The following is a 15,159-nucleotide window of genomic DNA, read 5'->3' on the forward strand; positions in this document are numbered from 1 at the left end:
TTCACAGTACCAGAAGACACAGTCAAGCATCCAAAGGAGGGAGGCAGCCAACAGTCCCACCCAGCTATCACACCTCTGAGCTATTTCAACAGCCAACGTGTCACCCTAGCTCTACAGGCACAGCAGTGACACACATACCTTGGTGGTAACTATTCTCTAATGAAGCTTAAGGCCTGCTCAACAAGAGGGATGCCATAACAGGTACTGGAAACCTAGCTCACTCCTCGGTTCTAGTGAAATCATAGTTACTGGAGAAGATTCTACAATGACCAATTTACTAAACCAGCGCAACCCTTTACAATAATCTACAAATGTTTATCCTTATACCCACAGGTAAGTGGTTACCCACAGGTAGGGCCCTCACCCTTTGTGGTTGTTTGAACATATAATGCCTTTGTAGACTCCTGCGTTTGAGTGCTTGGGCATAGGAAGGGGCACTGTTAGGAGGTGTCACCTTGTGGAGGAAGTATGTCACTGTGGGGGCGGGCCTTGAGGTCTCATATATGCTCAAGTCTGGCCAGTGTGACACAGTCCCCTTCAGTAGGGGATTGTGTAGAACTCTCCAGCTCATTCTCCAGCACCATGTCGGCTTGGACTGCCATGCTTCCCGCCATGATGATAATGGACTAAACCTCTGAAACTGTAAGCCAGCCCCAGTGAAATAGTTTCCTTTACAAGAGATGTCATTCTCATGTGTCTCTTTACAGCAATGGGAATCCCAAAGAAGACCTCCCTCATCGAGGAAACTTCTCATGTAACACATGGAGACCATTACATAAAACCACAACCAATCAAAGTGCAGAGGTGTGGAGCCCAATCCTTATGGATACGAAACACCCCTGTACCTCAAACTCAGAGAACATTGCAGAAGGGGGGCAGGAAGACTGTAAAAGCCGGAGGATCGGGGAGTTTGTTCTGGGTTTCTCCTGGGAATATCAGAAGCTATTCCCACCAGCATGACCGCCCAGACAGTCACCTGAGCTGAACAGGGATCACACAGTGAACATGCCAGACTGGAGGGGGGCAAACTCCACAAGGCCTCAACCCTACACAAAGAGCTTCAGGCAACTGAGGAAACTGGAGAGGTGGTCCTCCCCGGGGAAGGGCACACCAACTGGTTGTCAGGTCAGCCCTGAAAGCACACAAGCGACATTATACAGACTCAACAGATTATATTTGGGAATGTTATATTAAATTTAGCAGATTATATTTAGCATATTTTATTTTGCATACAAAAATAATTACTGAAAAAAAGAAGCTATGAATTTGAAGAACAGGAAAGGGTGTATAGGTACAGAGAGAAGAAAAGGGAGAAAGTTTGTAATTAAATTATAATCTCAATTTTAAATTTTAAAAGAAGTCTAAACAAAGGATGTCAGTGTTTTTTTAATGTAGAAGGCTCCTACCCAGAATTCTAACTTTTCCACAGGACAAAGTGGGCCTAATGTTGGGAACGACTGTGAAAGGAATCAAAGGATTTTAAACTGACATTTTTAAAAAGGCAAGAAATATAAGCAAAATGATTGTGTAAATTATTAATTATTACTTACTGAGAGTTTATGATTATTGCTCATGAAAAGTATTGTTTACTAAAAACTTTGAGACATGTTTTAGGAATTACAAATAAGAACCAAACAGGTCAGAGAGACCCACACAAGTGTCTGAATTCTGATCCAGGGATTTCTTAAGAGAAACATGAAATCTAAAATTTTTTGTAAATTACCATAACTTTAAAAAATGGATACCTGTTTTAAAAGTTTCAGATACTTTGTCGTCTATCTGAAACACAGCCCACAAGCTATATTTATCAATCTGTGGTGTGTGTTCTCATGTGTATCTGTGTGTACATGTGCGTGTGTGTGTATGTACGTGTGTGTGTCCATGAGTGTAAGTGTGTGTGTGTATGTGGAGGTGTGTGTATATGTTTGTACATGCCCACATTTGTACAGTATGTATGTGCATGTGTTTGTATATGTATGAGTGTCTATGTATATGTGTGTATGCGTGCATGTGTATGTATGTGTGTCCATGTATATGTGTGTGAATGTGTGCATGTGTATGTGCATGTGTATGTGTGCATTTCCATGTATATGTGTATGCGCATGTGTGCGTGTGTGTGTGTGCATGTGTGTGTGTGTGTGTGTGTGTGTGTACGTGTATATGTCCTAATTCAAGAGAGAATTCAGAATTAACTGGTTAGTTGACACAGCCATGGGTAGGACATTCCCAGGATGGATGTGGTTCCTAAATTAAGAAGGACTGAGATTGGAGAGACTGTTCTGTGGGTGCTCAGAGCTCAGAATTGCCCATCACACTAGCCTAACAATCTGAGTTTGGAACCCTGGAAGCCAAGCAAAGCTGGACACAGCAGCATGCATATGGAATGCCAGTGCCCTGTGGTTATCAGGGAGGCAGGAACAGAAGCTCGAGGACTAGTTAGCCTGCAATATGAAGTCTAGCAGCAAAGAGGCCCTGCCTCAAAAAAAAAAAAAAAAAAGTACAAGCATTAGCAGCAATGCCAGAGGCTGTCCCCTAACCTCCACACACTCACATGCATGTGAAAATAGATGTTCTTTTTAACTGTTAAAAGGATTGTCCCATTAACAATACCCTCCCCAAACCTAGAAACAATTCTGACCAAGGAAGTGAAAGACTTTTACAATGAAAACAGTAAACCATGAGAAGACACTGAAAGATGGAGAGATCTCCCACACCCACAGACTAGCACAATTAGTATCATTGAACATGGCCATTTTAGCAAAAGCAATCTTCAGACTCATTGCATTTCCCATGAAATCAGCAACAGCATTTTTCAAAGGACTCAAAAAAAAAAATCCTAAAATTCGTTTGAAAACACATGAGATCCCTATTCGCCAACGCAAAAGAGTAATGCCGGAGTTGTCACCACACCACAGAACCGCGGTGATAAGAACAGCATGGCGCTGGCCTCCAAACAGAGATGCAGACCATGGAGAGAGCAGGGCTCCTAGAAATGAACCTGAGTATCCACACACACACATCTCCTTCCCTGCTGAGGGGCCAATAACATATGGTAGCGAAGACAAACTGCTGGGTAAACGGGAATTCCCTCTGCAGACGCTCGGAACCAGACCCACACCTCTCATGTTGAGAAAGAGCCAACTTAAAATGGATCTTAGGTCATGGATCTAAGACCTTGAAGTAAGACCTAGGGCTTTAAAAAACTAATCCATGCACACACACAAGGTAAATATTCCAAGCTGTACGGTGACCACTTCTGGAACGGTCCTGGAGCAATCAGGATGTAAGAATTAGCCAGTGGAGTTGCATCAAAGGAACAAGCTTGATCAGGACGGAAACAATGAGCAAAGGGAGAAGTCAGCCTATGGGATGGGGGAAAGCTTTGCTAGTTACTCTCCAACGGTGGTTAATAGACCGAATGCATAAAGGACTCAAATCTAATACACAATGACCAAAGTAATCCAGTCAAAAAGTGGGGGAGGCACAAGTAGCCAAGAAACACCACACACACACACACACACACACACACACACACACACACACACACACACTAGATCACTCCTACGTTCATTTCTGATGGATTAGTGCAGCACACAGTAGAGATATCTGCATGCTCACGGTTATTATAGCACTACCCACAACATGCAAACTGTCAGATCAGCCTTGCTGCCCATCAACAGGTGAATGGGTAAAGGAGATGTGAAATATACACACTGTGGAGTACTACTTAGCCATTAAAAAGAAATAAATGGCTCCGCAGGTAAAGGCCTCTAAGACTGACTACCTGAGTTCAATCCTTGCAATCCATGTGGTGGACGGAGAAAACTGACCCCAAAAGTTGTCCTCTGACCTCCACGTGCACATCATGGTACACACATGCCTACATACATGTACATGCACACACATATGTACACACATGTACACACATATCACACACATTTATTTTATTTGTATATCACACATATCCATGCACACATACGTGTGGACATATGGGGGATCTATTTTTAGACTAGAAAGGAACAAGTCTCAATTGGTCCACATATTGGTATGGGTTTTTATATAGTGATAGAAATGTAAGATTATATTTGTTGCAACATTATATATATTATATATAAATTATATATGTATATAAATTATAGATTATATATGTATATAAAAAATATATATATATAAATTTCAACTCCTGTTTAAGGTATTATACCTATGCAACTTTTTTAAAAGTGTAATATAAAGTTCTAGTCTGTAAGAGCTACTATTGCAAACTGTTTAGGGTAATTAAGAAAATGCAAGTTAACAGTTTAACCACCTATAAATAAACCTGTAGTCTTGTTAGGTACTAATTTAGTTAATTACAGAAATAAGCCTTAATTTAGCCTCCTGTGTATGTTTCAAAGTTAATCAGAAAGTAAATACCTAAAAGCAGGCAATGTTTGTCCGTTCGGATACTTTAGATAGACGGTCCTCAAACACTTCAGCCATCTGCAGAATATCACATGCAAGATGTTTCAGTGATAAAAGGCTTTTCTGATGGAGACACAGCAGCTCGTGGCAGCATCTTCATTCCCCTCTGAAGATGACAGTGGGCACTGAAGAACTTCCACCTGGAGTTTACTTCAACTGTGGCAAAGATGACCACTGGGGAAAACCCTGTCATTGCCTCTACAGCTGACAGTCTGCTGCCCAAACTGTGGACACGCAGGTCACCAGGAAGTCGGTTAACCAACTTTGCCAAGATAGGGCAGGCCAGTCCTTCAAAGTTCCTGCTTCAGAAAAAAATTTTGTCAAACCTTCTGGGCCTGGCGTCTGGAGATGGATGCCCCTGCTACATAGAGGGACACTGAATGACTGTCCAGATGGCCAACAGTCTCTGTCATGTCTCTAGATTTGGAAGCTGCTTGCTCTGCACTTCCGATTTACTCAAGTAATGGTTATTCTTCTCAGGTCTCTGAGAAGACGAGACCGTTACAGTCTCACAGTTTTCCTTGTTATCAGATACAAAAATGAAAACTGACAAAAGAGGTGTAAAGTTTATGAAGGCTGAAGGACATCAAAGTTTAGGTCGTGAAGGGTCTAAGAGGATGCCTATGTGAAAGCTTTAATGGTGACAGGAAGTGATTTAGGTACAAAACTTTGGACTCGCCAAGATAGGTAGTGGAATATTTTCTCCAACTTTGCCAAATCCAAATAGACGGGGCATCGTGAATATAATTCTTACCAGATAGTTCTCAAAGCTGTTCTTATGGTGTATACTTTTTGATGTTGAGGAAAGGCCATTTATTGGACTAAAATGGGGGAGATGTTGGGGAGGTATGTCTCTGTATATTCGGTTCTGACCCAGCAGAGAGCTAAACACTGGCAGGATCTTGCGATTGTTATTTCTAGAGCCTATCACCAGTCTCGCACTTTGTAAATATTTGTTCTTCCTTACTCGCCTAAGACTTGTATCTGATTGGCTGTAATAAAGATCTGACGGCCAATAGCTGGGCAGGAAGTGGAGGGCAGATCTTTCGGGCAGAGAGGGATTCTGGGAGAAGTAGTGCTGCCTTCCAGAGGGTTAGGGGCTCAGTTCTGCATGGCCCTCCCCCAAAATTCCTGTGTTGAAATCCTAATTTTGAGTCTTCAGCCAGTAGCTGTATTTGGAGGTAGAATCTTTACAGTGACGATAAGGTATGTCAGAGTGGACCCTGATCCTACAAGGAGAGAAGAGCGTGGGACCCAGGAGGGGAGGCCGACCTCTCCACACCTCACAATGCTGGTCTTCTGAAACCACTTTAGAATATTACCAGCTTTAAAAGCTGTAAGTCTAAAAGGAAGCTCCAACACTATTTACAGGTGAAAGATGAAAGGAGGCTGCAGCAACGATAGTGCCTGTCTTCAGTGTCAATTCTGAGCACGAGCTTTCTCTTTCGGCCTTTCCCGGATTCCCTAAAGTAAACGTATGGGCCCTCTCCCCCGCCTCTGTGTGTGTTTAATCTATTTGTTTTTATTTTTGTGTGCACTGATGTTTGGCCAATACATATGTCTGTGCGAAGGTGTCAGATTCCCTGGGACTGGAATCACAGACAGTTGTGAGCTGCCACGTGGTTGGTGGAAATTGAACCCAGGTCCTCTGGAAGAGCAGCCAGTGTTCTAAACCACTGAGCCATCTGTCCAGCCCAAACATACAGTTTTTGGTTTGTTTTGGTCTGTTCCACAGTAGAGGAGAAACTAACATCTCTGAATTCGAAAGGGGGTTCGAGATTTATGATTTCAGCCATGTAAACTCATCATTCAAATGATTGCTTGGCCATGATTATAAAAATAGCCTGCCGTTGATCTTCCCTTCCTTGGAAAGACTGGACCCATAGCTCCCAGTCCATCTACCTCACAACCCAGCCCCGGGACCTGGCTGGCTCTGTAGATGTCAGTGCAGTGGCAGCAGGAGTTTTGAGTGAGGCTTGCTTCAGAGAACAGGTTTCTGATTCCAGATTCCTTCCCCTGAGAGAACAATGGTTGGTGAGCTCTGGACACCAACATTGACTACAAAAAGAGCTGACTTTGCTGGGATGGCTGTTCCTCTCTGAAGGAAGAAACACCTGCAGGCTTGTGCAGGAAGCCAGAGACGAGGAGGGACCCATTAGGTGGGGTGATCACTCTCATACTCAGCAAGTCCCCCGACCCTGAACCTGGTTGGGTGGTCAGGGAGTATTCCCACAGGGGCACCCCTGAGGGACAGGGCCTTCTTCACACATGGACCCAGGAGCTGGTCTACACTAGAGCGTGGTCTCCGGTCTAACAGCCCAGGGCTTTCCTGATGCTCTTATTATCACAAGAGCAGATGTTCTCTGGGGAGGGAGACAGTTAGCTATCCAATGGAGAGAAGGAAATACACCAGCGTGGCCTGTCACCTTGGCCCTGGCCAGAGACAGAAAAAGTGGATTAAAAAAAATCCTGTCCCTCTGAAAGTATACATACACATATGTCTACACACATATATATGTAAATATACACATATATAGTATGAGTACATTGCCAATCCCATCTTCCAAGTTCAGAATGAAACCATGTTGGGACATGAAGTCTTCAAAGAACGAACATATTGAAACGAGGCAGTTAGGTCATCCTGATTCAGATCTGAGGTCATTAAAAATGAAAGAAAAGCCTGCTGGCTGACCAGGTGAGAGAAACACATGCTTAGTGTGTGCAGGGCCCAGGGTTTGGTCCCCAGCCCCAAAACTCTTCTAAGAGGAGGAGGAGGAAAGATGCCAGAGTCCACAGCATGGAAAACAACCTTGGACGAGCCTCTGGAAGGAACCCAGAGAGCCATGGCTACCCAAAGCAAGACCCTGCTGGCGCTTTGACATTGGGCTTTAAGCCTCCAGAAGTGGATGATGTGGAGCATCTGGCGCTTGGCACGAGCTCTGTGGAGGTTTTCTCTGGCTGTTTCAACAAACGGATGGGGACCCTGTCACATGGCCCTAGCAATGCAGAGGCTGGGCTGGACAGAGCCATATGACAAGGCAGTGACGAGGAACCAGATAGACCAGCACACCTAGACAGCAGAGTAAGAGACTCACAAGTCTCTCTGGGAGGCAGCAGTGAGGACCCCTGGACCCTGGAAGCGTCAGAGTGGGGCCATGCAGCAAACATAATACAACCACATCACAGAGAGATCTGGGTGATCACTGTGTACTGGCTGGCCAATAGCAGACCAAGACACACATAAGAAGCCAGGGGCCTTGGGGCAGCCACAGGGCAGTGGAGCACACTGTGCAGGCACCGTGAGTCCCCCACCCAGTCACCATGCTGCAAAAGCGGCCCTGGTGAGGGGAAGGGACGGGCTCTCTGAGGTGAGCATTGCTCCCTCCATTAGCGTTATGGTCCTCATCAAGGGTATGTTTGAAGTTTTCAACTTTATTTTTTTGCCTCTAAGCTTTCTGTGTTCATCTGCAATCAAGCCTGTGTCACTGGAGGCAAGGGAGCATCAGAAATGAGACATCACGACAGCTGGGCTAAGCATGATCAAAGCAGTTCTCAAGCCTCAGGCATTATCGAGGAATTCAAACCATCTTGAAAGTGATCCAAGATCCCTGAAGAGGACAAGGACCAGGGCCCTCTTCACATCCAGACACTGGTGCGAGTGACTCTGGTCTGCACTGGAGGGTGGTCTCCCGTCTAACAGCCCAGGGCCTTCCCGATGTTCCTAATATCAGTAGAGCAGATGTTCTCTGGGGAGGGAGACAGTTAGCTATCCAGTGGAGGGATGGAAATACACCAGCGTGGCCTGTCACCTTGGCCTTGGCTAGAGAATCACATCAGCCGAGCCAGCCACCTGGCCTGCCCGGCCCTCCCACGAGGAAAGACCAAAAACGAGTGTCTTTGTTCTGGTTTGGGATGTGAGAGACGGTGTGCAGGGTTGGTGAGTTTGTTGACTCTTATAAAAGACATTTATAAATTTATTCTTAGTACAGAAGTGGTTATTGGTGCGGGGTGCAGTCTCCAGACAGCTCCACATCAAAACTGGCCGATCTGATGTGTCCATAAATTATTGTCTGGGATTTGCCTAGTTGACAAATGATCCCCTCCCCCTCCCCTCTCCTCTCCTTCCCCCTCCCCCCTCCTCTTAGTCAACTCTAAAATGATTTCATAAACAAGAGGAGGAGTTTCCCATTAATATGAGAGTGCGTCTAGGTTGGTCATTTGACAGAACTTTCCAGAAGGAACAAGCAGTCCTTCCATCTTGTTCATGGAAAACCTGCTCTCTTTTCAGAATGAGACAGTTGACAGCCTGGCCTCACAGGGTCAGGCGGTGCTTCCTGTCTCCACCTCACACGCTCTCCTCCTACAACACTCTTCCTGCTGTGACCGAGGAGGAGGAGCTCATCCAGGCATAAACAGCCTTAGCAGGAGAGTGGCCTTTGTTGCTTCTTCTCTGACCTCAGAATTCTTCTCTTAGAGCCCCCTTCCTCTAGGAAAAAGGTGGGATCATGGTGGTGCCCATTTCATTGGTACACAGCCCTGGGTGGGTGCAGTGGTTCCGGGATGTCATTTTGTGACTTACTGACCTTGGCATGTCATCTCACTACCCAAGATGGCTGCTCAAGTCCAGCCATCATGTCTACAAGCATCCAGAAAAAAGAGAGGTAGGACAGACGACATGCCCTGTATTGACCACACAGTCAGACAGAGTCGCCTCGCTACATAACAGACTTATTCAGCTATGCACAAACGTCACCTGAAAGGGAGGAGTGGACGTGGACGTCGGAGAGCCACCAATGGCCTGTGTCAGTGATGGATGACTCGAGCAACTCCCACCCTGCCGAGGCCACACTACTCAGAGCAGTCCTGTTTCCACGCCTCTTTAGTCTCCCTTCTGTCCAGCCCTCTTCCTCTGAGTTAGGATCTAGAGAAGCTGGGCTGACAGGCTGGTCTCTAGTGCGGCAGGAACAGACTGTCCAAGCTCCTGCCCCCTAAGGGCTGTGCCCTGCAGCTGAAAATCGCCCAGAGAACTAGGAAGCAAAAAGCTGGAAAGCACATCTGAGTCTTGCTTAGCTCTTCCTCAGGGACCAGCTCGAACACTCCAGCCCTGAGGAGTGCCTGCCCCTACCCCCCAGGCAAGTACCAAACGTAAGGTCAAAGGGTGAGCTGCCCTGTCCAGCTCTAAAGGTGAGGCCCAGGTCTTCCTCCTAATCATGCCAACACTTGCCCTGGCTTCCTGTTAACAACCAGACTACCCATGTGTGCTATCAGTAATGCTGTTTCCCACTCGCAGTGGGGAAACCAAAGCCAGCTGCCGACTGACTAGCCCAAGAAAGACTTTGATATGGATAGATCAAGGTTTGAACCCCAGTGGGTTGGTCCTAGAATCAGAGAAGTAGCCATGGCCTTCAGCGCTTTTTGGTATTATCTGGTGTGTAGGGGAGCATCTCTTTCAGGAGATTCTGACAGGCAGGCCGGAGTGAAAGGGATTAAATGGTTGGGAGGAGGATGGGTCAAGTCAGGAAGCGAACAGCCTTAGTGCAGGCCTTCTCAGAGGCTTTAATTTGCTAAGGTATAGATCTCTGGAGATCAATTCCCAGGTTGGGAAGTCACGTGGAACTGGACTGCCATAGATACGGCACGTGGAGGCCCACTGTGGCTTGTTTTGCTCTAGCGTCCTATAGGCATCTCATTTCACCTTTCTACGGCAACTGTGTGGATCTCTTTACAGACCGCCCTCTTCCAGTGACCCAGTCAGTGTGGGGAGTGGCTTTGAATTGTTTGACACTTTGTCTTCAGCAGCTGGAGGCTGGCTGTGTTGGATGAAGCAGGGACTCAGCTGGACCTAGGGGATGGAGGGTCCCAGGAGGTCTGTTAACCAAAGCCATGTAATAGAAGCAGGAAACTCTGGGCACAAAGATGGCAGCACCTGTGATCCTTGACAAGGTATGGGGTCCAAGATGAGACTGGGCCACAGGAGCAGGCAGACCCAATGGAACAAAACGGGTGGCTGGGATAATCAGGCTCTCAGACAGTCGTGGGTGTTGTCTTGTGAGCGGAAGTCAGCGTCCTCTTCCCACATGAAGGCCATTCGCTGTCATGGTGGCCAGCCCCCACGTCCTAGGCCTCTTGACGTTCAGAGCTTGCAAGAAGTGTGCAGAAATCTCTGCTCCTCCAGGTTGGCCCTTAGCCCACAGACCACATGGTTCGTGAAAGCTCAGGCCTCCTCCAACTCGCAGGAAGATCTCATACTCCCAAGTCATCTGTAGGACCCAACTTGGGAGACATTTGTGGTACTCCATCTATGGAAGCCTCAGAACCTCTCTCCTGCCCTGGCCCATCCTCCACTGATTTCCCTCTGGCATTTCTCCCCCATGTCACCTGCACAGAAAGTTCTCACCTTCAATGTCAACTTAAGACACCATATGCCAAGAGGGAGCGTGAGGGGTAAAGAACTCGGGGCAGCGGAGTCACAGACTCTCCTGCAGCCTGTATCCTCTCTAACCCTCAAAAGGTCCCCCTGGACTCGGGCCACAGCCCATCTTCCCTCCAGGTGGCCCCAAAGCAGGGGATGAACAGCCCCCACAGTGCCCACCATGGGAGTCCCCTCAAAGAAGGAATTAGGCCCTGCCCTGTCTGAGATGACATCGACATAGAAGGCGCACGCCACTCGGTCACACAGTTCTTTATACCCTCTCTGAACCTGGAATCTGGCCACTATGCACAATACCCAGGAGTTGTCCCCTCAAGGTGGCCTTTGTCTTGCCACACACACCTCTGGAATGTTTGGTGGTTACCAGTTCAATAACCATGCTCCAGTGACCTGGAACTCCTCAGGCGTCTCTCCAGACCTCAAAGGACTCGGCCCATAGCACATGGGCCAGGATGGCACAATGGCTGCTTGCACCCTGCTGCTCTGGCTCGCACACCCAGAACTGCACCCTCCTCTTGCTGCCAGTATATGAGCATCTACTCGGGGTTGAAGGTCAAGGAGGTGCTCTCCCTGCAGAGGCCTGTCCTCTCTGTGGGGCCGAGGGCACACAAGAGCTGTGAGTCGTGTCCACACACTGGGTGGGCATGGATGCTTCTGTCAGCCTGGGAGTCATCTACAAGCAACAAGCCCTTAGAAGGTTGGTGGGATGGCTCCAAGGATAAAGGCACTTGCTGCCAAGCCTGGCAGCCTAAGCTTGATTTCCCATGACCCTCATGGTGGAAGGAAAGATCCAACTCCCACAAGCTGTCTTCCTCCTCTCAAGCCCCCCTCCTCTCAAATTCTCATACCAGGCAGCCAGGGACTATCCAATCAAAGGACAACAGAACAGTCACCTAGCATGGCTGGGTCAACTGCCTGTATGTCTCTTAGGAGGGAGGGGAGACTGACACACAGCCCTAGGCCCAGACTTCAAGCAAAGTGTGCAGGCTTGTGCCTTCTTCCTCCACCTTACTCTTCCAAGGCCTGCCCTCTCACCCGGAAAGCCATGCTTCTCCCTTCCATCTGGGACCCGTGTGCTTGAACTCTGCAGTCTTTGCTCATCTGTGCTGCCTGCAGACTTTTACCACTTGATACTTTCAGGTCACAGTCTGGTCCCTGCATGTGTACGGCCCCTAGCTCTGGGCTCAATGATCCAGGCCCTGCTCAACCATCACGTGTGGCAGGCCCTGCTCAACCATCACGTGTGGCAGGCCCTGCTCAACCATCACGTGTGGCAGGCCCTGCTCAACCATCACGTGTGGCAGGCCCTGCTCAACCATCACGTGTGGCAGGCCCTGCTCAACCATCACGTGTGGCTGCTGCATGGTCCTCCACCTGCACGTGGCAGATCTCAGCATCCTCACTTAAAAAAATGAAGAACTGGAAGCCTGAGGATAACAAGTCATTGCCAAAGGTCAGCAGAAAGTGGGCAGGATGAGACGCCCTTAGTGAAGGGTTGTTTCCGGTTTGTGGTAGGTAAACAGGCAAAAATGTACCCATTCAAGAGATACTTTTTAAGGCAACAACTCTGCGGGACATGGAGCCAGCCATTGGGAATTCTGTAGTAAATCAGTGTTCACAGGCTTGAGCCCCCCAACAGGGCTATTGTTTAGTAGACTGGGCCGTTATGAGTAACTATGTTCTTCCAGGTCCTGTTGATAGGAGGAGCTAGAAAAGCTAGGGCGGGGCATACCCAGCAGTGTTCAGTTCCCTGCAGTTTTCCATGGTGCATTCTTCATGGCATCCTCTGGTGCCTGCACTCTATTTTCATTCGTTTGTTCACTTATTTCCTGACAGTTTCACACATGTATATAGTGAATTTTGCTCTTTTCCATCTTACTCTCCGCATCCTCCCTCTTCCTCCCGCTGCGACCCTTCTTCCCAGCAACGCCCCACTCACTTCTGTGCCTTTTGTGCCTGTGACCAACTGAGTTTAATTACAGTTCTTGCTTGAGTGTGTGCCTGTGGGTTGGGGCGTTTACTATAGCATAGGCAACTTGTGAGTGGTTACACTACCAAAAAAATGACAGCCACCATTAACTGTCCCCTCAGGGGTGGGAGGGGAAGGGAGGGGGCTCAGGAGCCGTCTATCCTCCTGTGATGAAGTATGAACAAGCCCAGTCTTGTGCAGGTAGGCTCAGGTTTGCTCAAGAGCCACGACATGCCTGCAAGATGCCTTTTTTGCAGCAGACCTACTCGTACCTCCACTTTTCCATTCCTTCCACCCCCTCTTCCCTGGAGTTCCCTGAGCCCTGGAGGTGGTGATGTAGGTGACGGGGTTTGAATCATACACCTCAGCCTCTGACACTACGGGTCCAGGACTGCTAGTCCTGTATCCATCCTCCTGGGCACCTGCCAGACTCTTCCCCTGTAGCACGCTTCAAAGCCAGAGCTGGTGTCACTGTCCTGGCTTTTCTGCTGTGTGAGTTGACGGACATGCTACTTAACCACACCTCCAGGTCCCCTCTTGCTATACCCAGCTCCACCCCTCCACACAGAGGACCATTGACCACCTGGCCATGAGCTGAGGTGACATTCCCAGGGAGTGTGGTGGCAGCCCTCGGGGAGCTGAGAAGGCAGTTCCTAACAGACTAGCAATTCTCCCTTGGAACAGAAGAAATTCAGTTCCATCAAGGACCTCTACTGTCCCTCTGTGACCAAAACAGCCCACACCCGCTCGCTCAACCCTCGGCCAGGCCCAGGCATTAATTTTGTTACTGAACAGTGGAACAAACCAAAACGGTTTTTTTCCAGAAAAAAAAAAAGGATCAACTTGACCCAGAGCTGAACCTGTATTTTCTAAAACTGAGGGAAAGGAGCAAGAGTCAGACACAGCACGTTCTGCAAATGAAACCAGTGTTCTCTCAGGGCTGTGTCTAAATCTAAAAATGAAAAAAAGACGAGGAAGGTGTGGAGAGTGTCTGCCTACCCATCTCCAGCATGGGGCTGGAGGAAACACTCTGGAGCATTGAGACTGGTGCTTTATTTTCCAATGCAGGGGTTAGCAGTGGGGATGGGGATGAGGCAGGGGCGGGGGCAGGGAAAGTTTACTTTAACCCGGTGGACAAATGCATCCAAACTTCTCAGGGCACTCATCTGCTTCAAAGATCTATCTGTGGCTGTCGTGTGCCAACAAGCACCAGGCAATGAGAGAGTCTGGGCTCTGGTTGCAGACAGGACACCAAAGCTTGCATGCCAGCTGGGTCATGAGCATGTTACATTCATGAAGTCCAACCCACATGCAAACAAGGAGGCCAGGCTTTGTGCTGGAGGGAGAGGAAGCTGGACCACCAGGCTCTACAATTCCCATTCCAGAGCAGCTTCTCCTCCGCTTCCCCTGAGGGTCCCAGAGCCGGGCGTGGAAAGGCCTGCCTGCTGAGGACAGCTATGACACACAGTGACCACACGTGCCACTCTGGAGCTTGCAGGGAAGTGGGGTGTGGCTAACAGGAAATGACCTATGAAACAGTACCTGAGTTACTACTGCCAGCTCTCCACATAGCCACAGTCCCTCCGGGGCCAAAGACCAATTCACTACCCTTGTTCTAAAGGCTGAAGAATGACCCAAATGATAAGCAGCAGAGAATGGAGAGTCAGCATTGGCTTCCTGTTTTATATGGTTTCTTCCCTTGGGACTCTTCATAAGAAAAATGTATACATCGTCTTCAGAGAATTAAAAATTACATATGCAGATATACTGATGGCAAGGCACAGAGGAAAGGCAGAAACATTTATGGGTTTAACTGCATATAATTGAAAACTTTAGCATGGTTGTGGCGGCACAGGCCTTTAATCCTAGCACTCAGGAGGCAGAAACAGATGGATCTCTATGAGTTCGAGGCCAGCCTGGTCTACAGAGTGAGTTCCAGGACAGCCAGGGCTACACAAAGAAACCCTGTCTCAGAAAAAAAATTAAGCTTGTGTTTAATTTACAAAAAAAATTATGAAATTTACAAAATTATAAAAGCATGAAATTCATAAAAAGGAAACTTCAGAACGGAAATGATGGGCTTAGCTGGTAAAGGCACTTTACAACCAGAGTGGGGTCCCCAGGACCAAAAAGAAGGAGAGAATTGACTTCCACATATATGTCAGAGCATGGAACACATGTACACACACACACACACACACACACACACACACACACATACTATATATATATGTATGTAAATACACACATACTAAATAGATAATTTAATTTTAAAAATTTAAAGAGAAATTCTTTAAAT

This window comes from Rattus norvegicus, chromosome 10 (assembly GCF_021556685.1).
Source record: "Rattus norvegicus strain SHRSP/BbbUtx chromosome 10, alternate assembly SHRSP_T2T, whole genome shotgun sequence".
NCBI classification, from domain to species: Eukaryota; Metazoa; Chordata; class Mammalia; order Rodentia; family Muridae; genus Rattus; species Rattus norvegicus.